Source organism: Sarcophilus harrisii, chromosome 3 (genome assembly GCF_902635505.1).
Source record: "Sarcophilus harrisii chromosome 3, mSarHar1.11, whole genome shotgun sequence".
Taxonomy (NCBI): Eukaryota; Metazoa; Chordata; class Mammalia; order Dasyuromorphia; family Dasyuridae; genus Sarcophilus; species Sarcophilus harrisii.
Genome location: NC_045428.1, coordinates 572,955,801 through 572,978,849, shown reverse-complemented (window position 1 = coordinate 572,978,849; position 23,049 = coordinate 572,955,801).

Below are 23,049 nucleotides of genomic sequence, written 5' to 3'. Positions count from 1 at the left end.
ACCACCAATCTTTCTAAGCTCTGGGATCTTATGAGCTTCATTAAAGTGCCAGGATGCATCGAGTCCCGGAGGAGCTGGGGAGCCCACAGCCCGTGCCAGGTACAAATTCCCATGTTGACTCGGCCCTCGGGAATCACGGGGAGTGGAAATATCAGAAAAGGAAAAACTAATGGGCATGTTTTGCCCAGTGAAAGTAGAAAACAAAACAAAAAAAATAAAACTCTGAAAAAAACACAGCAGGACAGGAAGCAATTATCTCATCATTAGGGGGGCTTTTTTTAGGGGTGTTGGTTATTTGGGTTGCTTGGGAGTAGGGGAAAAGGGTTAGGCTTTGATGATACTTTTCCTAGTTCCACACCCAGGGGTTATCTTCAGGAATGGACCTGAGACCCTCCTCATCCTCTGGAGCCTCAAATGTGACTTTATCATCCTATTAACTCATAGTGAGCCTAGACAGGACTGGAGAGTCATGGGGTAATTTCTAAGGAACCTTAGAAAGCCATCCAGTCTTTCTCTGCTTTATTTTACAGATAAGGGAATTAAAACCCAGGCCTATGGAGGCTCAACAGCTGGCTTTGGAGGCCAGTTCAAGTCCTGTTTCTGACCCACCCTGACTGGGGGCCCTAAACAAATCATTATTAATGCCCTAGATAAATCTCTAAACCTATAAATTAAAGACAAGGTTCCCACTTGCATTGGTAAAGGGAATTTCCTCACATGGGAGTTCTCTCTACCAATGAAATCCCAATCCCAGTCCCTACCTGGATAGTAAATGGCAAAGCAAGAATTTGAACTCAGGCCTGATGTCAAATTACCTGTTCATCCCACTTGCCATACCTTGTTTAATACATGTACTAAACTCTCCAGATGGTTTCCAACACACTGCTGGCCAGCTGTTTCCTTCTGATCTTACACTTAGGAAGTTTATTTTTTGAACCCAAGAGTAAGACTTTACATTGACCTCCATTAAACTTCACTGTCACCTGCCCAGTGTCTTAGCCCATCAAAGTCCAATTCTGCCATCCCATTTTTGGTCCTCCCCAATCTGGCTCCAACTTACTTATCCAACCATATCTCAGCCTTCTCCTCACTCATCTGATGTCCCAGCTAGGCAAACTGGATCACTCTTTGTCCACCATTCTTACTGTGCCCCATTGCCAGCCTGTGTCCGTCCTTCTTTCCTTTCTTCCTTCCTTCCTTTCTTCCTCCTTCCTTCCTTCCTTCTTTTCTTCCTCCCTCCTTCCTTCCTTTCTTCCCTCCCTCCTTCCTTCCTTCCTTCCTTCCTTCCTTCCTTCCTTCCTTCCTTCCTTCCTTCCTTCCTTCCTTCCTTCCTTCCTCCCTCCCTCCCTCCCTCCCTTCCTTCCTTTTTTTTTTTTTAAATTAAAGCCTTTTATTTTCAAAATATATACATGGATAATTTTCAACAATCTTAAAAATTTTATGTCCTAAATTTTCCCCCCCTTCTTTTCTCTCACCCCCACCCCCGGACGGCAAGTAATGCAACATATGTTAAACATGTGCAAATTATTCTACACAGATTTCCACAAATATCATGCTTATTTATGCCTTTCCTCAAATCCTCACCTCTCTGCATATCCACCAATTAAGGATCTTCCCTCTTTATTCAAACCCAAATTAAATGACTAGAGAAGTATCTCCCAGCTTTACCACTAGTATGCTATGAACTTGGACAACACTACTTCCATGAAGCTTCCTCCCCCTGTCCACAAACCAAAGGGCTCCCTCTTTCCTCAGATTTTTGATAGTACTTTGCTTAGATTCTTTTGCACTCACTCACTCTCCCTTATTGTCATGGAGTTATTTGTGTATTTTTTCTTATTTAATATTTTATTTTCCCCTATTACATGTAAAATCAATTTTATTTCTTTTTGTGTGTGTATATAAATTTTGAGTTCCAAAATCTCTCCTTCAATGAGAAAGCAAGCAATTTGGTGCAAAACACATTTCCACATAAGTCATTCTGTGAAAGAAAACGGACAAAAAGCCCCAAGAAAAATAAAGAAAGTAAAGAACAAGTATCTTTGATCCACATTCAAGCTGCATTGATTCTTACTCTGGAGATGGAGAGCACTTTTCACCATACTGCAGAATTGTCTTGGATCATTGTATTGCTGAGAATCACTAAGTTATTCACAGTAGGCCATCATGCAATATTGCTATTACTGTTTACCACGTTCTTCTGGTTCTGCTCATTTCACTTTGCATCAGTTCATATAAGTCTTTCCATGTTTTTTAAGAGTATCCTGCTCATCATTTCTCATAGCACCATAGTATTCCAGCACAATCATAGCCCAATTTGTTCAGCCACTCTCCTTGATTTCCAATTCTTTGCCACCACTAAAAGAGAGGCTATAAATGTTTTTGTACACAAAGATCTTTTTCCTTTTTGTTATTTATCTCTTTGGTATACAGGCCCAGTGTGATATTGCTGGGATTTTTGTACACGTAGCTCCTTTTCCTTTTTGTTTTTTATCTCTTTGGTATACAGACCCAGTAGTGATATTGCTGGGATTTTTGTACACTTAGATCCTTTTCCTTTTTGTTTTTTATCTCTTTGGTATACAGACCCAGGAGTGATATTGTTGGGATTTTTGTACACCTAGATCCTTTTCCTTTTTGTTTTTTATCTCTTTGGTATACAGGCCCAGTGTGATATTGCTGGGATTTTTGTACATGTAGCTCCTTTTCCTTTTTGTTTTTTATCTTTTTGGTATACAGACCCAGGAGTGATATTGCTGGGATTTTTGTACATGTAGCTCCTTTTCCTTTTTGTTTTTTATCTTTTTGGTATACAGACCTAGTAGTGGTTTTGCCGGGTCAAAGGGTATGTATAGTTTTATAGCCCTTTGGGCATAGTTCAAAATTGCTCTCCAGAATGGTTGAATTATTTGATTTTTTCCCTGAGATCAGTATCAGAGATACCTTTGAAACTCTAGGACCAAGCATAGGTACTGGCCCATAGCGGACATTTAATTAATTGTTTTTTTTAATTAAAGCTTTTTATTTACAAAACATATGCACGGATAATTTTTCAACGTTGACCTTGCAAAACCTTGTGTTCCAATTTCCCCCCTTTCTGCTCCCCCTCCCCTAGATGGCAAGCAATCCAACATACAGACATTAAATTTAACGAATGACTGATGGAGAAAGACCAGGACCGGAGGAGATCACGAGATCCCCCCACCGAGTCTCTGGGACAACGAAAGCCCTCTGGGGGACGAGTCCTTCTCTGAGAGACGCCATCCCCCTGGGACCCCACCCCAGTCGTGTCCCTAATACTGGCACAGCCCTCAGCTGGTCCCTCCAGAGCGACTCCATGTCCGACTTTGCATCTAATTTGCAAAATGCCACCTGGACGCCAAGGGGCCTAGTGACTGGTCTCACGGCTCCCCAAGGTGGCGCTACCCGCCGGACGACCGATGCCCATCGAGGAAGACATATTCTAGCCTGAGTGGGCACCTGGGCACCCATTTCTCAACAGAATTCCTCCCTACAAGTTCAAAGTCCAGAGTCTCTGAGCCCAAATGACGGATGGGAGGGAATGAGACACACCTGTCCTTGGCGCCCAGGGGGCGGGGGAGCCAAGGATGCCAGCCCTTGGCCAGGATCGGCGTCCTCCACCTCACCTTCAACCAACTCCACGATGCCAGCCCCGGCCCCGGCCCAGCGTCCCCTCTCAAGTCCCCGGGCAATATAATTCAAGAATGATCCACTAACCGTAAGGTCTGCCTCTGGGGGAAGGGCCTGCCTCCTTGTGCCCAGCCGTGGGCACACACTGGCAGCAATCATTCACAACTAGCGATTCCTTTAGTTTCCATTTAGCCGGGATGACGCCATCATGGCCCCGACGGAGGGACAACTTCTCCAGGGAAGTCACAACAGGACCCAGCCTTTATTGGTCCTACCTCTTCCCACCTCGGCAGTGAACATGGACGCCTTTAACCAGTGGTTCTCAAACTTTTGTTTTCAGTATCTTTATCCTATTAAAAATCATTGAGGCTCTCTCCAAAGCTTTTTTGTTTATCTGGATTATATTTATTGGAAATAAAAACTATTTTTGAATTTGTAGACCCTCTAAAAGGGTTTCAGAGATCCCCAGGATTCTCCAGACCACACTTTGAGAACCACTGCCTTTAACCATCCAGTGATTCTGCCCACCTGAACATAACAGCCCTCCCTTATGTGTTTTCTCCTATTCCAATACAAGGAAGCTCCCTGAGGGCAGATGAGACTTTCTCTTATTTATCCTATGCTTTTAATATAGAAGCACTAATATATATTATATATTTTTCCCATTTATTCATGATCTGGTTTTACCCATTCCCACCTGCATGACTTGAAACAAAATCCTAAATTTCCACCGGTGTCATTTTCCCCAAATGCAAAATGTGACTCCTTTTCAGGCTTAGATCTACAACCCAAAATTGTATTCTTTCAGTGAATATAAACTCCTGGAAGGCAAAAGCTATTTTTCATTATTAAGCTGACGTGCTTAACAAAACAATAAATCACATTTGATTTGTAGCATTTGCTGGTGTCTGAGGGATATAAATGCTCACTATGAAAATGTGGCAGGAGGCTCTTGGAAACTGGTATGAACTGCCCCTAAATCTAATCCTGGCTCTGCCACTAACTCACTGCGATACCTGGGTAAGGCATTCCAACTCAGCTTGAGGAGTGGGGTCAGTGCCCGAGGAGAGCCCAGACTCAGAGCTCCAAAAGACTTGAGAGGTAATTTACTCTAACACACCCATTTTACAGATGGCTCAGAAAGGGCCTAATAATAATAAATGCTTGCTGAATTGGTTCCGATCTGAGAATGAGCCTCCAAATTGGCAGGAAAAGTGGCTGTCGTTGCCTTTTCATTTATATCCCCAGACCCAGGTATAGAGTTGTTCAAGGTAGTTTTTGCTGGAGAGATCACTCAATTTGGAATCAAAAACTCCAATCAAATCTCCCCCTCCTCCAAATGCAAACTTTGTGACCACCAGGCAACATAATTTCACTTCTGAGTCTTAGTTTTTTCTCTATAAAATGGTCATTGATAGAAACTGGGAGACTCATCTTCCTGAGTTCAAATCAAAATAAAATAATAAAAAAAAATAATGGATGTAAAGGGCTTTGTAAACTTTAATGCACCAGATGAGTAGCACCTATTATTTTTATTAATTATTACTAATATTCACTGATTTATTATTGATATTCACTGATTTATAGATCAGAGAAGAGTTAAGAGCTCATTAGAAATTTCAAGCTTTTTACTTGCAGTTATGAAATTGTGGATTGTCAGAGACAGAGGGGAGCTTAGAAACTCTCTCTCCTCCATCTGTAAAATGGGCACATTAAACGAAATATCCTCTAACTTCATCTGGAACTCTGAATCTGTGATCCCTTCAGGTATTAATCCTATTCATCAGGAAAATTAATTGAAGTGATTTACCGAAGGATCACAGTGAGTTAATGCGAGAGACAGGATTAAAAACTAGGAGTGTGCTGGAGGCAGCTCATACCAGCTTCCAAGAGCCTACTGTTCCATTTTCATACTGAGCCTTTATCCACCGCAGAAACCAGCAAATGCTACAAATCAGGACTTGATTTATTATTTTGTTGATCACCTAGGCTTAAGAAAGTCAGCCAATAAATGTTTGTTAAGCAGCTGCTACATGCCAAACATTGTGCTAGGAAAAAAAAAAAGTGGTGGAGAAAATAAAATAATCAAGATTAAACTTTAAAATGTGATGGAATACATTTCCCATCCCCCAGCGCTGCTGCTCCCCACCCTGAGAGCCACTTGTTAAACATTTACTAGCACACCACTGATTACAATTCAGTTCTCCTCATTTCCAGGTCATTCCCATAACCACCCATAAGGAAGCCAATATTCTTTCATCTCATCCCAGGACTAGGGCTGGGAGTCTTATTCCACAGGCAAAAAAAAAAACAACCAAAAAACGGAGGCGCAGGAAATATAAATGTTGAATACGATTTGAATAAACATTGAATCACATGAATAAGAACTTGGATAAAATAAAATAAATCTTTACTAAGTAACTCAGGTCCTAAATGTCAAGTTTAGTGGAAGTTTTTAGAGAATTGTGCTGCCTTTGACCAACACCTAACACCCTGTACCAAGATAAGGTCAAAAAGAGCTCACAGTTTAGACAAAAAGGGTGATGATATAAGCAAATCAGGAGAACAAGAGATAGTCTACCTCTCAGATCCGTGTTGAGAAGAATGTTATTTATAGCCAACAAGGAATTAGAGAACATTACAAAATGCAAAATAGATATTTTTGATTATATTGAATTTAAAAGTTTTTGTACAAACAAAACCAATGCAGCCAAGATTAGAAAGGAAAAAGAAAACTGGGAAAAAATTTTTTTACATCTAAGGGTTCTGATAAAGGCCTCATTTCTAAAACACACAGAGAACTGACGTAAATTTGTAGGAATACAAGCCATTTTCCAATTGATAAATGGTTAAAAGATATGAATGGACAGTTTTCAGAAGAAGAAATTAAAACCATTTCTAGTTATGCGAAAAAATGCTTTAAATCATTATCAATGAGAGAAATACAAAAGAAGACAATTCTGACAATTATGTTGCCTGCCTACCAACCTACCATTTTGCTTTGGCTTAGAGCCCCCTAGGAAAGGGTCTATTGAGCCCACCAAGAGAAGTGATTTGGGGGCCCATCCTAGAAAAGTGTTCCGCCCATTCTGACCAAGGGGAAGCTCACCACCATGCACCTTGCCTCCCTCTCCCTCTAAGAGTTTCCTTGGACAGATCAGGGAGTTGTTACCTTGCATCCAGAAGGGCCGGGGTCCGAAGTCCATTCCAACCTGCTGGGGTTTTTCTTTTTCCCCTTGGCAAGGAGGGGCTAATGATTGCGGGCAGAGATTGGGCAGCTGCAAGGGGAAGAGATCTTTGTCTTCAATCGGCGGAGTCTGTTGGTCCTAGAAAAACCAAAAAAAGAACAACAGAATGTTGGTCCTCCATGTCATGGATGCTGTGGGTCAGACCAAGGGGAAATGGGATACATTACATTACATGATAACCAATCAATAAAATGGGCTAAGAGACCCCAGGGTCCCGAATGCCATCAAGTAATGGAGTGGGAGTTGTGTGAAATCTCAGTCAATAACCGAGCATCAAAGTCCCAGGTCTGGCGTTCCAAGGCTTTGGGCGATATTTGGCCAATCAATCATTATGAGACTTGGCACCCGATGGCTGAGCCAATCAAGGGTAAACACTAATAGCCTAATCAAGTACAAACTTGAACCATCCTCCCACACATCCCCTCCAACTTCCAGCAGAGAACCATGAACAATGTCTAATTCAGCCCAGAGCACCTACTAGGTAGGAAGCACCGTGCTCAGAACCCAGGGGAAGGCCCGGGGAAGACCCACTTGGGACAAACCAGTGGAATCCAAGGGACGGGGTCCAGCCTGGGGGCCTGTATCTCTGCTGACTCAATCTGACTCAACAAACACCCACTAGCTGCAAAGGTGCTAGGGTTTTTTTTTAAATGTAGGCAGAAAAGAAAATAGAATTTACACACAAGATGAATGTAATTTCCAGAAGAGCGCTAACATTTGTGGGAATTAGTCTTTGAGTAGGAGGATGTCCCAAACAGTGCTTTGAAGAAAGCTAGGGAGGGAGCTGAGGAGGAGGGCAGATTCAAGACATGGGGGACTAACTGGGCAAAGATACATACCAGCAAGGGGATGAAAAGAAAGAAGAATATGAAGTGAGTCCAGAAAGAGGGAGAAGATGGGTTTTGGAGGGTGCTACATGGCAGGTCGAGGCCTTTGTATTTTGTCCTAATGTAATAGGGAGCTATTGAAGGTTATGAAGTAGAGGAGGGATGTGCTCACTCTTCTGAGTTTTAGGAGTATCATTTTTAATAGAAAATGGATTGGCGAGGGATGAGAGGGGAAGCCCCAATCAGAGGGGCGGCATTGGGATTTAAAAGGCCTTGGACGTGAGATTAGATTTCAGAGCCAGGGAGATCAAAGAAGAGACGGAACCGGGACAGAGCTCGACTCATAAGGCAACAAAACCTTAGCTCCAGAATGCCCAGAAAAAGTCAACACCTCCAACTACAGATGGATGCCCCCTACATGTGCGCCAGGTCTGAGAATCAACCGCCCCCTCCCCTCACGCTCCTCCTGTTTCCCCAGGTAAAGGCTGAACTACAGATATGCTTACACTGCCCCCCCCATCACACACTCACTGAAGGGCAGGCCCTCAGTCACACACAGACTCACACACACTTGTTCACACTCACACACTTGTTCACACTTACACACTTAAATACTCACATATACACACTTGTTCACATGTACACACTCACACGAAGGCATATTCACACATACACTTGTTCACACTCACACAACTATTCACACAATTAAATACTCCCACTCCCACACTTGTTCACACTTACATACTCACACTCACACACACTTGCTCACACTTACACACTTAAATACTCACACACACACTTGTTAAACTCACACACTTACGTACTCACACTCACACACTTGTTCACACTTACATATTCACACTTACGCATACACACGTAAATACTCACACACTTGTTCACACTTACACACTTAAATACTCACATACACACACTTGTTCACACTTACACAAAGACATTCGCACACACTTGTTTACACACATTAAGTACTCACACTCACACACTTGTTCACACTCACTTTCACACACTTGCTCACACTTACACACTTAAGTACTCACACTTACACACACTTGTTCACACTCATACCATCATACATACATACATACCTACATACCCTCAATAGCACACACACACAAACACACATACTCCAAAAAGGGGCTGTTAACATTTTTTTTGTCGATTTTTGTCGATAGTTGCCCAAGCCAAAAAGCCACTGCCCTGCTACTGGCAGCCTTTGTGTTAATTTAAGCAAATATTGTGGCGTTTCCATGGCAATCCCTGTTTTGAATATCCACTACAACTTACTTTTTTAAAGGGCTTTTCCTGTTTGTGTTTCAACTTCAAACCTGTAAATATTTCAGCCTCCCCCCAACTAGGCAGTTAGTGCTGGCGTTCAAAGCTCTCCCTGCGCGGCGGCTCCCCGGCCCGGGGACTGCGCTCCCACAGGTCAGCCTGCATGGGTGTGGACAGGGGGCGGCTCTCACACCCCCACCCGCCCCGCGCCGGCCCCGCACATGGAAGGTCAGGCCTGAAACTCTGGCTCGGCCTCCCCGTGTCAGCCCTGCACCAAGGGTGATTGCGGCATCCCCAGTATCTGTCGGGTTCCCAAAGTGGGTGAGTGGAGCTGGCGCTGATGTCACAGCCTGGCATGGTGTGGGCAGCTGCCAGGCAGGTTTCCCCCACTCACCCTGACCCTCCCAGCCCCTGGGCCTCCCGGGCGAGGGAAGCAGGGGGCAGGCCCAGGGGCCCAGAGCAGCTCCCACCCCAAGCCGTGGGCGCCGATCAGGAACGGGCCCTGGATTCCCTCTCCCTGCTCGCCCAGCCAGCCCTCTGGGATGACCATTTCCCTAAGCGACTCCTCCAAGATGGCAGAGATCACTCAGCCAGGGTAGGGCCCCAGGGTCCCACCCCACCCTGTAGCACAACACAGGGTTAACAGTGGGATTTCCTGGTTTCCATGGATTCTGGCCAAGCCCCTAATGTGAGTTTCGTGTGATTTGGGGGAAGTGAATTTCCTTTGTTTTCCAGTTTGGGAATTTTTTTTTCTTTAAAAAAGAGGAAAAAACACTTTAATGGGGATGTCGAGGGCACTAGGAGACTCACTCCTTGGGGGCTGGGCTCATTGCCTGTCAGCTCAGTATTCCCACAAGGTCCTTCCTGGACATCCCAGCCCTGAACAAAGGTTTCCACGGGACCCAGGTCCTGTGGACCCAGAAAAGTGTCTTTAAATGCACAAAATAAAGTATTTAGAATCACAAAGGCAGGACAAAGAAAGGGGCGCATTTCTGATCTTCCTGAGGACTCTGGTTTGGAAATGAACAGGACTCCCTGGTCAACTTCTCTCCGCTTTTTAAAGATGGCTTCCCTCGAGACCAGATGGTGGAATTCAAGGCCATTGGCGCCTTTCTCTCAGTCCTAGAAAGTTTACCCAAGTCAAGTCATCCCTGAATTCTGGGACACCGTGCCCAACAAGACACAGAATGGAGACAAAGGTAAAAACAGCCTTTTTCTCCACAGAACTTAACATCTCCCTGAAATATCACGGTGTCCCAGACCTCAGAGGCAGGTCCTGTGTCTAAATGACAAAATCCCGTCTCAGGGGACTTAGAGGGAAGGAGTATTTTAAAAAACCCAATCCCCCATCAATTAGGCACTTGCTGTATACCCAGGGGCTTAAAGTCTACAAGGAAGATACAATATAGTCATAGAGAAGCTCAACGCAACACAAGAAACATTTGTAGTCATGGGTGTGGGGCGGGGTCGAGCTACCTACGGAGAAAATTAGGGAAGGCTTCTTGGAGGAAATAGCTAATTACAGATATGGGAGACAGACACTGGGGATGGCCTCCGTCCAGGGCTGCCTCCAGCGAGGAGGTCTGACTGAGCCATCAGGAATGTCCCAGCTCTGACCAAGGGCAGGCGTGCCCCAACCCCCGCAGCTCCTGTCCCCAAGGTGAGGATCCCTCCCGGACCCAGACACTCCTGGAGTGTGAAGGCCGGGGCGGGGCCTTCCCCAGGGACTGTCCCCAGCCAGCCATCCTGACCCGCTTACCTAACCAGGCCAGAGGCACCGAGGCCCGGGGGAATGGGGCCCTCCCATGGCATCGGCGGCTTCCGCCAAGAGGCGCACAAGTCAACAGGATCAGGCTCTGGGCTGAACGGCGCTGCCGGAGCCAAGAGATGCGCTCTGGCCTCCTGGGCCCGGCCGCCCTCACCCCCGGAACCTCTGGCTCTCGCTAGACCTTTGGCCTACATGGGAATTCTCCCACACGGGCCGTCTTCTGCAGCTGGAGCCTGAGATTCTAGACACAAAGAGCCTCCTGTTTGCATCCCCACAACCCAGCACCCACCTGGTACACAGCAAGTGCCTAATAAGTGGTTTTCATTCATTCATTCTCATTCCTGGCCATGCTCGGAAATCCCATAAGACAGAAGGAAAGATTAGTCATAAATCTAGACCCTAACCTGTATAATAAGGAGAACGCCACGCTGAATTCTATAAAACAGAAGGAAAGATCAAACTTCATCCTTTCCTCTAATCCTAAATCTAAATCGCATAATCTGGAGAGCACTGAATTCTGTAAGACAGAAGGAAAGATCAATCCTACATCTAGACCCTAACCTGTATAATATGGAGAACGACATGCTGAATTCTATAAAACAGAAGGAAAGATCAAACTTCATCCTTTTCTCTAATCCTAAATCTAAACCTTAAATTGTATAATCTGGAGAGCACTGAATTCTGCAAACAAGAAGCAAATATCAATACTACATCTAGATCCTAACCTGTATATTATGGAGAGCACTGAATTCTATAAAACAGAAGAAAAGATCAAGCTGAAGCTTGATGAATCCTTTCCTCTAATCCTAAATCTAGAGCCTAAATTGTATAATATGGAGGGCACTGAATTCTACAAGCCAGAAGCAAAAATCAATCCTAAATCTAGAGCCTAAATTGTATAATAGGGAGAGTAATGAATTCTGTAACACAGAAGGAAAGATCAATCCTAAATCTAGATCTCAAATTGTATAATCTGGAGAGCTCTGAATTCTATCAAACAAGGAAAGATGGAGCTTCATCCTTTCCTATAATCCTAAATCTAGACCCTAAATTGTATAATATGGAGAGTACTGAATTCTACAAGACAGAAGGAAAGATGAATCCTAAATCTAGATCTCAGATTGTATAATCTGGAGAGCACTGAATTCTGTAAGACAGAAGGAAAGCTCAATCCTAAATCTAGATCTCAAATTGTATAATCTGGAGAGCTCTGAATTCTATCAGACAAGGAAAGATGGAGCTTCATCCTTTCCTACAATCCTAAATCTAGACTCTAACTTGTAGGACCAAGCACTGAATCTGGAAGAGGACCTGGGCTCTAATGTTCACTCTGCTACTTACTAACTGTCCACAGGAAGGTGGATATAGGAGCTCTGTAGGAGTGAGGGTCACTTCCAGTGCCCAGGCTCTTCTTCTCACTTATGTTCCACCCAAACCGGCCTCTATTTCTTTTCTAGGTCATTATTCGAAGGAATTTGGAGCGTTCTGGGGGAGAGGCCGGGCGAGTTCCTGCCTTTATTCCTTCATTTTGGCCTCTAGGTTTTGCACACCAGCCCAGCTCCCACCTTTGTGACTCTCAGGCTCTCCTCCCTCACCAAGAATGTGCTCTAGCCCTGGAATTCCTCCCTCCCTTTGCGCCTCAGCTCAAGTGGTTCCACCTCCCAGCCCCACTGTGGGCTCTCCCAGTGCTAGCCCCAAACCTTGAATTCACTTGTGTATTTTTGGTAAACCTGCCATCCCACCTGCTGGAACGTAAGTTCCTTGAGGGCAGGGCTGGCTAGAGCGTAGCTCCCCTGCCCACTGTAAGTGGTGGGATGGCCTGGTGATGTCTGTTGTTAGTAGCTAGGCAGCTCAGGGGACACAGTCCTGGGCACGGGATCAAGGTAATCAAGATTACTTGCCATCTGGGGAGGGGGTGGCAGAAGGGGGAATTGGGAATACAAGGTTTTGCAAGGGTAATTTCAAAGAATTATCCATGCACATATTTTGAAAAATAAAAAGCTTTGATAAAAAAAGAAAGAAAGAAAGAAAGAAAGAAAGAAAGAAAGAAAGAAAGAAAGAAAGAAAGAAAGAAAGAAAGAAAGAAAGAAAGAAAGAAAAACCTGAGTTCAAATCCAGCCCCCGACTGCTACCAAGTGCTTGCTGAATGAATGACTTCCCCCACCAATGGGCCAGAGGAGAGAGCTGAGGAGGAAGGCCAAGCTCGAGTCCAGCTGGAGCTCTTGTGACCGTGTCTTGCTTGACCCTCTTCCTTGCCCTCTCCCTGCCCTGAGCTGGGGATAGTTCCTGCCTAGACCCAGAATCCGGTGAAATCCCCCAGTCCAAGAGCCAGGCCCTCCCTCTGCCCAGGGAGAAGCTGCCCCTTCCATGGAGCTGAGTCCCAAGGCCCGCTGCCGCCCAACAGCAGCCACGCAGGCCCGGGGCCGCTGACTTAGGGAGCCCGTGTCCGTGGCCCTCGTGCCCGGGCCGGGGAGCTGGACGAGGGCGGAAGACTCCGGCAGCCTCGGCTAAGACGCACTCTGGCTCCACCAAGGAGGTGTCAGGCCTTCAGTTTTTTCTCCTTCCCCCAGGGTCACCTTGGCCAGTGGGCAGTGTCCTTAAAAGCTAAGAAAAGAACTTCTGACTCATGGAACTTCCCCTTCCTTTAATGAGGGAAGCCCCCGATTTGTCCAGAGTCACATTATATTTGGGAGGGACTGTAAAGACCCCCAAGCACAATCTCTGTCTCTTCTCTCTCTGTGTCTCTCTTTCTCTTTTGGTCTCTGTCTGTCTGTCTCTCTATCTCTTCTCTCTCTCTGGCCCTAAGGGTCAGCAGAGATTTGAACATAAAGCTTCTAACCTCAGATCTGGGGGTCTCTCTACAGTGGGGCTATAGGAGACCGCACTGCTCGGGAAGCAGGGGAGATCTGAGTCCTCTCTGGAGCTGGCCGTGACTGCTTGGAGAGCCAAGACTTTAGATAAATCCCCTTAATTCTCTGGGCCTCAGTTTCCCTGTCAGTAAAATGGCCTTACTTTGCTATTTCTAAAGCCCCCAAATTCTACGAGTCTCAAGCCTAGAGGATCAGAGAAGATTTTGGGGACCAAGAGCAGTATTTTTCTCAATTCGAATCCGGAGTAGGGGTGGGCACTGACCATGCCCCAGGGGCCGGGCCCATGTCAAGGGGAAGCGGGAGGGGAGGAATAGGTGTGAGATGGACAAAGGAGCCCCAAAGATGGTGGATTCTACAAACTCCAGGGGGAAACGATCCAGATACATGTGTTGCCCAACGCTCAGGCCTGTATGGAAAGGGGTAAGAGAAAAAAAAAACAATAAAAAAATCCACATCTTAATACAAAAATCCTCTATGACGTGTTGTAGCATGAAAGTGTTTTTCATTGCATTTTTCCTCTGTGATCTCACACAGCCTATGATGGGTCCGCCCAGTGCAGTGGGTATTTTGATGATACACAAACAGAGCAAACACATACATAATTAACAAAAACAAGAACAGAGAAAATATTTAAATCAGTCCAAGTTGGCATCTGTCCACCCTAGACCGCCCCCAGGAACTAGCTCCATTGCCTAAATGAATGGGGCTCCTTTAGACTGGAGGGGGGAGAAAAGGGAAGCAAAAAGGGGTCTCCTTGAAAAATTTATGAAGTGGTCGGTTCTCAGAATCCTGGCAGCTTAAGAGGAAAAGGCAAAGAAAAGTCAAGTTTGTCACCTCATGAGGGACAAGGTACCCACCCCTCCTGAGGATGGGAATGGGTAAGTTGGAAGGGGATCCATCAACTGAGAACATCACCTCACAGGCCTGCTTTTCCTTCCCTCCCTCCCTCCCTCCCTCTCCCTCTGTCTCCTCTCTCTTTGCTCTTTCTTTCCCTCCCTCTCTTTCTGTCTCCCCCTCTCTTTATCTCTTATTCTCCCCCCTTTTTCTCTCTTTTCCTCTTCCCTCTGTCTTTCTCTCTCTCCATCTCTGTCTCTGCCTCTCTCTCCTCTCTCTATTCTAATCCTCTCTTTCTGTCTTGTCTCTCTTTTTATCTCTCTCTCCCTTTCTCTCTGTCTCTCTTCTCTATCTTTGCTCTTCTCTCTGTCTCTCTCTTTGTCTCTCTCTCCTTTCTTTCTCTGCTCTCTCTGTTTCTCTCCCTCTGTCTCTCTCCTCTTTGTCTCTCTTTTTTCTCTCTCTCTCTCCCCCCTCTGTCTCTGTCTCTCTCCTCTTTGTCTTTTTTCTCTGTGTCTTTCCCTCTCTCCCCTTCTTTCTGTCTCTCTCCTCTCTGTCTCTTTCTTTGTCTTTTGTCTCTCTGTCTCTGTCTCTCTCCTCTTTATCTCTTTTCTCTGTCTCTCTCTCTGTCTCTGTCTCGGTCTCTCTCTCCTCTTTGTCTCTTTTTTTTTCTGTCTGTCTCTGTCTCTCTCTCTCCTCTTTGTCTCTTTTTTCTCTGTCTCTCTCCCTCTCCCCCCCTCTCTCTGTCTGTCTCCTCTCCTCCCTCCCTTTTTAATTGTTGATGAAGTTTACAAACTGTTGCAAAACAATCAACTCTAAGGAACTATTATACAAAAAGGCATTATCAACTAGAGATGAATATCCATGAAACCACCACCTTTTACATTCCTCAGGTGAAACCAGGGCGAGGTGGACCTGTGGGGGTGGGGAGTTTGAGTCAGGAAGGCACAGAGAGGCAGGGTGGGAAAAGAGAGGCGGGGGGCCCGGCCCCTTGGGGGGAGGGGGCCCCTTTTCCCCGCCTCCCCCCGGCCCAGACCTCAGTCAAAGCCCAGGGCTGGGGCTGCGGAAGCCCCGGATGCACCGGGGAGCACTAGACACATACACACACCCACACAGGCAGAGGGGTTTCAACACTCCCAGACTTGTGTTTCCACAGACTATTGCACAAGGCGGGATCCAGTTCTCCCTGTGCCCCCGTCCTGGGGGTGACTGCCCTCGCCCTGGAGTCAGGGAGCCTGGGTGTTGTTCCCAGCTCGCCACCTGCTCCCTGGGCAACCCCCCGGCCGATTTCCTCACCTGTAAAGTGGGGGGCCGCGATGGCCTAAGGTGGGGCACCTTGTAGCCTTCCCCTGCTAAAAATGGGGGGCTTGCCCTCCTCTGGGTCTGTGATCTACGGTCCCTCCTTTTCCTCGCCTCAGAAACAGACTTTTACACTTTAATTAGTTAAACAAGAATTTTAAATTTAAATGTAAAACAGGCCCAGAAAAAGAAACAAAAGCGACCCCCAACACACCGGCAGATATCGGGGTGCTGTGAGGCCCCGGGGGGCCGAGGATGTGGGGGTGACTTTTGACACACGTGTCACTGTGGGCTGGGAACAAGAGGTGGGGAGGGACCCAGCTGCATTTTTCCCAGATCTTACAAAAGAAAACAGAATTCCTCAGAGGCAGTGAGGGCAAATTGGATGGAACAAGCTGGAGGGGGCACCGGCGGGGGCACACATGCCAGGGGGCACGTAGGGCTCCTTCTGCTACCGGAGGCCCTCCCTGACTGGGAAGGGGGGGTCTCCTGCCCCTGTGGGTCACTGGGGAAAGGGAGAATCCCAGAAGAAACGGGGACCAGGGCAAAGACCTCCAGCTGAACCCCGGGATGGCCAGGCTGGGGGGCACGGAGGGCACCAGTTAAACCACGGCCCTCTCTGCTTCCCAAAAGCTCCTGCATCCTCGTCCCGGGAGGGAGGGCGAGGGAGAACCAATCGATCCATCGGCACTTACTGAGCATTAGATAAAGTCAGCCTCAGACCAGAGGGAGAGGAAGGGCTCGTTTCTAAGCCAGGCTCTCGGGATCCCGAGGTGGCCGCTCTGGCCTTGGAGCCCAGGACCACCCCCTCCTTCCCGGCCTCTCCAGGACTCAGTTCCCTGGTCTGTAAAGCCGAGGGCGGGAGAATCGTTCCAGATTCCGTGACCCTTCCAGGCCGTCCGGAGGCAGGAGGGCCAGGCCTGAGTGTGGAAGGCCCTTCCCCGCCGAGGGCCCAGCTGACCCAGGGCCTCCGAAGGGCTGACCCCGAGCTCCCGCCCGCGCTCGGAACAGGGTTGACGGCTCAGCCCTTTCTACCATCGACCACCCAGGCTCATTCAGATATTTCCTCTCTCCATTTCTTTCTTTCTTTTTTTTAAATTTAATGTTCTCTATAATTCATCCGTCCCAGAAGATAATCGATAGAGTCCGTAATGAAAATCTGAGCCATATTTTATGAGCCGCCGTAAGCCTAAAGGGCCACCTCAGCAGGGCTGGTGTTGGCTTTGGGGATCTGTCTTGCCCCCCTCCCCATGACTGCTCCCCCTCTCAGCCCCGCGATGACCGCGGGAGACGCCCACGTGGCTCCTGGCCCCCCCCCCACCCCCTCAGGCCTGCCGCCCCCCCCGGGGCACCCCTCCCGTCCGCATCTCTGGCCCCACCGCCCTCCGGCCGCTCCATCCCCGAGCCAGCAAGCGACCATGGGCTCGGAGTCGGGGAGCCCCTCTTGGCCATCCCCATCAGTAAGCACGCATTTATTAAGTGCCTACTAGGTGCCAGAAGGAGATAATGGAAGCAGAGCTGGTTCTCGGAGCCGGGAGGCCCTGGCTGGGGTCGCCCCCGGCGGGCCCAGTGAGCCCGGACAAGCTGCTCGGCTTCTCAGAACGCAGGGAGCATCGATCCTGACAGCGGGAGGTTCGGAGCGGGCTCCAGACCATCCCCAGGCGGGAGCTACGGGGAGCCAGCCCCTGCCCCTATAAACCCCCAAATCTCCGCGGGCCACAATGGGGTAAGGAAGACAAAAGGGAGCTTTTCTGCCCCCGAGAAGCTCACGCTCATCCCAAACAGAGGCAATAACTACAAGTAAAATATGGGGGGTGTACAGTGTAAATGCACCATTATCCTGACGGACACGTCCCCTCCCAGCGTCCCTGAGTGGAATGAGATACGGAAACTTTAAAGTGCTCCAGAAACAGCCCTGGGAGGAGAGCCACTTGCTGAGCCCCAAGCTCTGAGTTCGAATCTGAGTTTTTGCCTTTATTGGCTAGTTCACCCTCGTAAAATGGGACACAGCCCTGCCTGCTGCCTGAGCAGCGAGCGCTCGGGGCCCTTCCTGGTCACCGACTGTCCTTATTCACTGTGGATCTCATGGGTGGCCAGTTTGATGGACGTTTACTTCTCTGCTCGGGCCAGAGCTTCCTTCCTCCTCTTCCTAGAACATAATGGGGGGCTCTGGGGGAGGAGGGAACCTCCCTCCCAAGGCCTTTGGAGATTTAGCCCGGAGCAGAGGCCAGGAGAGCTCATCTCTGGGGACCAGGGCAAGGCAGGACCCCCGCTGGGGCAGCCCCCGGGACGCCGAACTGTCCCAGAATTCTCCCTCTGCAGCCCCAGTGACACAGAATTCTGACACGGAATTCTCGCCGGGGAAGATTCCAACTTGTTTTCTTTCCCAAAGCACCGATGGGAGCTAGAACTGCCTTGATTTGCCAACCTTCCATTTTGGCTTTCATTTTTGTTTCTTTTTCCCCTCTCTCTCTCTAAGAGGCTCCCATTGTTCTGGCTGGGGAGGGGGGCCAGGAGTCTTTAATTGGAGGGGTGATTCCCCCCCTGGGTGATTTTTTGATTCCCTACTTTGGGGTGTTTCTTGTCACTTCCCACTCACCCCCACCCCCAGTTCCCCCGGCCTTTAAATATTTATTTTTGGGGGTTGGTTTCAGGTGCCTCTGGTTTATCAAAATTATTTTGAGGTTTGTTGGGGCCCAGAAATTCCCACAAAATCATGCAATTAAATGAAGGAGGAAAAAAATGGTTTTGTTTTTGTATTTTAATTGGAAACTTATATGAACGACTTTTTTAAGATGGAAGCCTTTTGGGGGCCCAGTAAAAAACAGGCTTCCACCGAACCCCAAAACTCTGCCTGCCCCCGGGGGGGCTTGGGCACGCATGCCCCCCCACGCCTGCCTCCTTTTTACCCCTCAGTCCTGGCTTGAAAAGAAAGGGTTTTGAAAAATAACCCCGCCACAGGGAGGGGAACCTGGGAAGTCCAAGGGGGTGGGGGGGGCCCGGCTCAGCTCCAGCCCCCAAACCTTTCCCACAGCCCCGAAAACCCTGAAGGCTTGGGGAAAAAAATTTTAATCCCCCACGGTGGGGGAGAGGGAAAATGAAATTAAGGAGGGGTAAAGTGACAATCAGGGGGCGGTTCCAGCCAGTAATCCCCTCCTTTTTCCCATTCCCTGGGTAAAACAAAGGGCCTTAGCCAAAAAAACCCTCGCTCGACAAAAACTGGCCAAAAGGGATTTGGGAATTTAAGCCAGCTTGAAACCTTTGGAAAAACTGAAAGGGACGGGCCAAAAAATAAATCCCCAAAGTTTGCAGTGGGAAACTTGGTTCCTGGTTTTAGTAAGTTTTGGGTTCTGGAAGAAAAGTTTCCCCTTCCCAAAAACAGTTTCCCCAGCAAATGGCAACAAAAGATGGTTTCCATGTGCCTCCTCTGCGCCACAAACCGGGCCCCGGAAGTCTCCGAAGGGAGCTTTCCTTTCCTGGGACTTTTGCTTTTTCAAAAGTTTTAATTCCTCCCCCTTTCAATTTTTTCCCGAAAACTTTCCCAAAAGCGCCCCCCGCTGGGAAGGATGGAAGGCTCGGGGTTTGCCGCTGGAGCAAAGGGCCCCTGAGGAGGAAAAAGGGCCCCCTTTCCCTCTCTCTTCCCTTTCTTCTCTTTCTTTCTCCCCTTTTCCCCGCCCCCCTGCCCGTCTCTTCTCTCCTGGTCTCTGGGGGCCCCCCTTTCTCTCTCTCTCTCTCTCTCTTCTCTCTTCTCTTCTCTCTCTTCCTTCCTCTTCTTCCTTCTTCTTCCTTCCTCTCTCTCTCTTTCTCTCTTGTCTCTCTTCTCTTCCTCCTTTTTCCTTCCTTTTCTCTGTTCTCTGTTCCTTCTCCTCTCTTGTCTCTTTCCTCTTCCTCTTCTTCTCATTTCTTCCCTCCTTGTCCTTTTCTCTTTTTCTCTTTCTTCTCTCTCTCTTCCTCTCTCTCTCTGTTTCTTCTCTTTCTCTTGTCTCTTTTTCTCTCCTTTGTCTCTTTCTCTTCTCTTTTCTTCTCTCTTTCTCTTCTCTTCTGTCTCTCTTTTTCTCTTCTCTCTCTCTCTTTCTCTTTCTGTCTCTTTTCTCCTTTCCTCTTCTCTCCTCTTCTTCTCTCTCTTGTCTCTTTCTTCTCTTTTCTTTCTTCTTCTCTCTCTCTCTCTCTCTCTCTCTCTCTCTCTCTCTCTTTTCTGTCTCTTCTCTCTTTCTCTGTTTCTCTTCTCTCTTTCTCTTTCTCTTCTTCTCCATATTCCCCAATTATCATCCTCCTAAAAAAATCAAACAAAAAGGGAAACAAAAAGAGAACAAAAACAACAAAAACAAGAACACAAGGAAGAATACAAACATCCCCTCACCCTCCCTCTGGGTCCCATGTGCTGGACCCCTGATCCCCCCCCGGCTCCTCCCAACCCACACACCCCCGCAGGGGCCCCAAACAACATGGGATCCTTAAGCAGGAAAGAAAACCCCTTCAACAACCCCCACCTAAACCTTCTGAGAAGACCAAAACCAAAGGGGGCCCCTCCACCCCTACCCTTAAACACCTAACAGGGAAACCCCGCCCCCCGTCAGGGAGCCCCTTCCACCCTTGGCCCATCAACTGCCCGAACGCCGGCACCCAAGGGCCCCCCGGGCCAGCCTGAACCCCTCGCCTCAAGGTAAAAAGGCCCCCCCGGGCAAGGCCCCCAACCCCAAATCCCTCCTTTTAAAAAAATTAAAACTCTCCCGGGCCGGGAGCCAACCCCTCCTAAAACAAGGCTCAGCCCCCCAAAAGGGACCGGGCCGGAAAAGGCCCCCCCCACCCCAAAAAGGGCCCAGGGCCCCCCCCCCGCAGAGTTTGCCACAGGGGACCCCTCCCCCCGGCCCCGCCCACAATTCACGGGCCCTGACCCAGCCCATTCGGAAAGTCTCCCAGGTGACCCCAGGCCCCCCCCCTTTAGGGGCCTGGGCTCCCGCCCCCCCCCAGGTTGGGTGGCCGTCCGGGCGGGGAGCTCGGGCCCGGGGCGCTGGGGGGCGAAGAGGAAGGGCCCCAGAGAGGAAGGGGAAGGGGAGGGGGAAAAGGAAGGGGGAGGGGCCCCGCCCCCGGGGCGGGGTCCGACCCAACCAAAGGACCGCCCCGGGCTTTGGGGGAAAGGAACCTGCCATCAAACGCGGGCTGGGCAGGGATGTGGGCACCGGGATTAGGCTTTGGAAGGCCTTGGGGGGCCGGCCCTGGGAAGAAAAGAGAAAAAAAGGCCTTTCCGGTTTGGGTAAACATCGTCCGGGGTTTTGGGGCCCAGGGGGGGGGGGCAGGAGGAGCTGGGCCGAGAAGGAAGGGGGACCGGGGGGGAGGGAAGGGGAGCCGGCCCCGAGGAGGGGGGGGAGGGGGAGGGGGACCCAGTCCCCGAGAAGCGCAGGGGGGGCCGGGGAGGGGGGGAAAGGGGGCCCCGGGGGCCCGGGGGGCGCCCGCGGCCCCCCTTGAGGGCCCGGGGGGACCCGGGGCGGGGGGCCCCCCCGGGGGGGGGCCCCCCCCCCCGGGGGTTTCCCCCCCGGGGCTTTTGGAAGGAAAGGGGAAAGGGGGGCCCCCCCCCCCCGGGCCAAGCCCCTTTCCCCCCTTGGGGAAAGGGGAAAAATTTTCCCCCCCCCCCCGGGGGGCCCCAAACCCCAACCGGGGCCCCCCCCCCCCCGAAAACCCCCCCAACCCTCCCACCTCCTCCCCCCCCCCCCCCGGAGGGGTTTTTGAAACCCCCACCCGGAGGAAACCCCCTCCCCCCTGGGGGCCCCCCAGGCCCTTCCCCCCCCCAGGGGGAAAGGTCCCGGAAAGACCCCCCCCCCCGGGGCCCCCCCCCCCTTTTTCCCCCCCCGGGGGTTTTTTTTTTTCCCCCTTTTGGGGGGTTTCTTCTTTTAAAGAAAAAACCCCAGGGGGGAAAAAAAAATTTTTTTGTTTTTTAAAAAAAAACCCACAGGACTCCCCAGGCGATGCTGGGGAGAAGCAGGAGGGAAGGAGAGGAGGGGGCCCCCTCATCCCCCCGGGGCTGCAGGGGCCTCTCTGCGCGGGGCAGAGCAAAGCGGGCCACGCCGGCTCTCTCCCTTCCCAGCAGCCGGCCAGGAGAGATTGCGGGTGCCCACCCAGCGGGCAGGAGCCTCCAGGCCCCCTCCGCCGCCAGGCCCTCAGAGGCCTCTGCAGTAATCCTCTCTCCCTATTTCCGTTTGCTATTTGATGTAATTATAGTTTTTGATTGAAACCCACCCGGAGTGTAACCCCTCCGCCTAATGCACCGTCTAAATCCTTGGGTACACAGTCGTGCTTTCTCCCCACACTCAAGGAGAATAGGAAACCGGCTCCGAAGCCAAAAGAGCTTCCCCCCTCCCCGCCTTCCCCCACTCCCCCCACTCATTTCTGGCTCCCTTCGGCGATCCTGTCAGACCTGCCCTGGCCTGGGCCGCTCCTCCTGCCTCACGCCCCCAGCCCCCAGCCCGCGCCAAGCCCGGTGCCATCCTCGGAGGGGGAGCTGGCCGGCCGCGGGCCCCTTGCCACCCTCCCGAGAGCCCACGGTCAGTCAAGGTGACCAGGCGCTTCCCACGGCCGTGGACCCCTCCTCATCCCAGAGACCCCAAGGGGACCCAACCCGGGCCGGCCCGAGGGTGCCGCTGGCCCAGCTCCCAGCCGGCGACGGGTCGGTGCAGGACTTCTGGGCCTGCCAACGTGGGTACTTCTTGGCGTCTCACTTATTATGGGGTGCTGGGGGCTCTTCTTTATTAAAGGTCTGTTTTTATTTTTGTTTTTTTCCCAATGGAAAGTCATTGTGGGAGGGAAAAAATTAATCTTCATTAAAAAATAAAATTTTGCAGTAATAATAATGAAAAACCCAAAGTCACTTGGGACAGACACAAGGGAGACCACAGTGGGACTCAATTTCCTTTCCTGTAAATTAGGAGGGTGGAGCTGGGTAACCTCCCCATCACAGAACCGTCCTAAGCCCATAGGAATCCCACGATGGGCCCGATACAGGGTGTCCAGCTTCTGCCCGAGAACCTCAGCAGGGAAATGGCCGCCTCTTCTGGCCGCCCACCTGGCTGGGAAATGCTCTGGGCAGTAAGAACCCCCCCCCCCAACCAGGGTCTTGTTAAGTCTGATTTCCACTCGTGGCCTCCAACTCCGCTCTTGGGGAACAAGGAGAACGAATCTAACCCGTCTCCCCCAAATGACAACTCCTTAAACTGTCAGGTGTCCCTGAGTCTTCTCATCTCGAGGTTGCACAGCTACAGTTTCTTCATATT